Raw genomic sequence first — 2,795 nt, 5'->3', positions numbered from 1 at the left:
ATTAGTAACCATGGTTACTTGGTAACCATTTAATATATGTTTATTAATGAAAGAGTGAACTGGTCAATGCTCAAATATAATTTGTTAAAGAATATATAAATAAATTGATATTGTAGACATTAATATGATAACACAAAATGATAAAATTATATAAAATGTTAACACAATATTTTATTGAATGTACTTATTTGGCAACAATTTATAAAGTATGTACAATTGATAAGAAAAAATGAATAGAAGAAAACAGAAAAATGGCAAAGAGAACAAAAGGAAAGGGAACATAAAGTCAGGTCAGAGGTAGGATATATAGTGCATGTGACTGGATTTGTTTGTCCATACTTTTGATTCTTCATTTTCTAATTGAAACCTCAGTAAGAAAAATCTGATTAGTTATACAAATGATTAGTTATAAAAAACAAACAAAAAACAAACAAAAAAAAACCTATAAGGTAAAAATAGACGAGGTGCTAAAAAATATAACAACAAACAATGAAAAGCAATTACTCTTTTCTGGAATATATATTCAGCTGTAACAAAATAGCTATGAGAAAATTTCTGTTTGCAGAAATAGAGAAATAATAGAAATAGAAATGATCCCAATGGGGAAATATATCATAGTTTGAAAAGAGATATTAAGGCAAGGAAGACTTATGGGCCCAGAAAGGTAAGACTAGCATTCAGCATTCCTTTTTTCCCCAAAGTACCTGCTAAATCCAGAAAAGGAAGCTGAGAGGTTAAGATTCTTTGATTCTTATTTCGCCTTTGGATTAGGAGAATATAAAATGGACAACAGAAGAAATGGTTGCTTTCAATAAACTCCAGGATCTGGTTTGGATTTCTAAAAGTTTGCATCAAAGAGTAAGGAGACAATGCATTAAACCAGCTCTCAAAGAGATTGAACAAAGCCCAACTTTGAAACAACTCAACTCATAAAAGTGGATTCATGTGATATTGTTAGTACAGATTTTTGGTGGAAGCAAATGTAAATCCTTTCTAAAAGAGGGGTTCTTGTCTACTGTTATGTAACCCTGAACAAGCCTAATCCCGTCTGATCTCAGAAGCTAAGCAGGGTCGGGCCTGGTTAGTACTTGGATGGGAGACTACCTAGGAAGACCGAGTGCTGTAGTCGTTAAAAAAATAAATAAATAAATAAGGGATTGTAAGCTGACAAGGTCCTTGCAATCTGTGAGGTCAACCAAGAGTTGCCTTGCCAAAAACAAACAAACAAACAAACAAATAAACAAAAAAAAAATCAAACAAACCAGGGTTTCTTGAATTGAGTCAATGAATTTAGGTGGTGGTATGGGTTAGATTGTGTTCTTCCAAAATCCATATATTAAAGTTCTAACTAGAACTTTGGAATGTGACCTTCCTTGGTAATAAGGTCATTGCACATGCAATAAGATAAGGTCATACTGGGTAAGGGAGTATCCCTAATCCAATATGATTGTCCTCCTCACAGAAGGAATAAATTTGGATATCCATCTGTAAGCCAAGGAATGCATGAGGCCACCCAAAGTTGGAGAGGAGTCTGGAACAGATCCTTTCCAAATGCCTTTAGAAGGGGGATGGCCCTGCCAACATTTTAGGATTTTTGCCCTCCAGAATTATGAGACAATAAATTTCTGCTCTAAGTTGTGTATTTTGTGATATTTTGTTATGGCAGCACTACCTAGGCATAGAGATGGGAAAAATCAGATATTTGTTTTTGCTAATCTCCAAGTCAAATTTAAATTTTTCTTCCATTAAGAGTATAGGTAGCATTCAACAATATTATTTGCAATGACTGAGATTTGCCAACAGAAAATGTAGATGTGTTCATATCATTAGTGTTGTTGGAGGCATCTCTAGATAATATTAGTGCTCATTATAAGTTTATTTAGAGTAGTTATAATCACAGCTAGATTTTGTTAATTTCAATAATAAATGACATTATTAATAAAGAATATTATTAATATATAATTGCATTAATATGTCGATAACTATATCAGCATAATTGGTTCCCTGTATAACTATGTAATTTATAATGCACACTTAAAAGATTAATTTGAGAAGGGATTTAGAGATTTCTAAGACTGTCGAGGGTGCCCCTGTGACAAAAAATATTAAGAACCTTGTTCCAAAGGAAATAAGAATATTCAAAGTGATAGTAGCTGGGGTTTTCTGAATCTAATATATGACTTCAAACTACAGATTTAAGAATCACAAAAACATGAGGCATCTGATTGATAAAAGCACACCTGGGCATGTCTTATTAAACTTCTGATTAAAAGAAAGACAAAGGAAAATCTTAAAAGCATCCAGATTCCTTTCAAAAGAACAACCAACTTCTTAACATTATCTGTGGAAGTTTAAAACCAAAGAACCATCAGAAAAGAATAGTAAAAATACATGGTGTTCTTAAGAGGAATAGGGATTGTTCCTAGTCGTACCAGCCAGAATGGAAATCCTCACATTCATAAGCATCAGGTAGAGTACTCAGAAAAGTTTTGCTTAAGTAGACCTATATTCAATGATACTCTTCTCTAAAGAGCAAATCTTAAACAAAACTGAGGAAACAAATTTGAAGAAATAAACCTGTTCATAACTAACTAAATTGTTTTCCAGAGCAAATCTCAAAAATATTTATGACTGAAAAAATAACCAGTTCTAAATTAAGTAAAATCTCAGTGTGTAGCATCCATTCAGTAATTGTCATGTGTGCAAAGAAGCAAGACAATTTAACCAATAATAATAAGAGTAATTAATCAAGCCATACCAGAAGTGACACAGATGGAATTGATAGAAGATGTTGA

General features: G+C 32.3%; 1 pseudogene; it reads left to right on the top strand.

Moving 5' to 3' along the window:
• Positions 1-1,010: 1,010 nt before the first annotated feature.
• Positions 1,011-1,129, top strand: LOC112478804 (annotated as a pseudogene).
• The last annotated feature ends 1,666 nt before the right edge of the window (positions 1,130-2,795 follow it).

The sequence above is a fragment of the Pteropus alecto genome, unplaced genomic scaffold (genome assembly GCF_000325575.1).
Source record: "Pteropus alecto unplaced genomic scaffold, ASM32557v1 scaffold22, whole genome shotgun sequence".
NCBI lineage: Eukaryota > Metazoa > Chordata > Mammalia > Chiroptera > Pteropodidae > Pteropus > Pteropus alecto.
The sequence above is the reverse complement of the archived record's forward strand: the minus strand, read 5'-3'. Positions and strand labels throughout refer to the sequence as shown.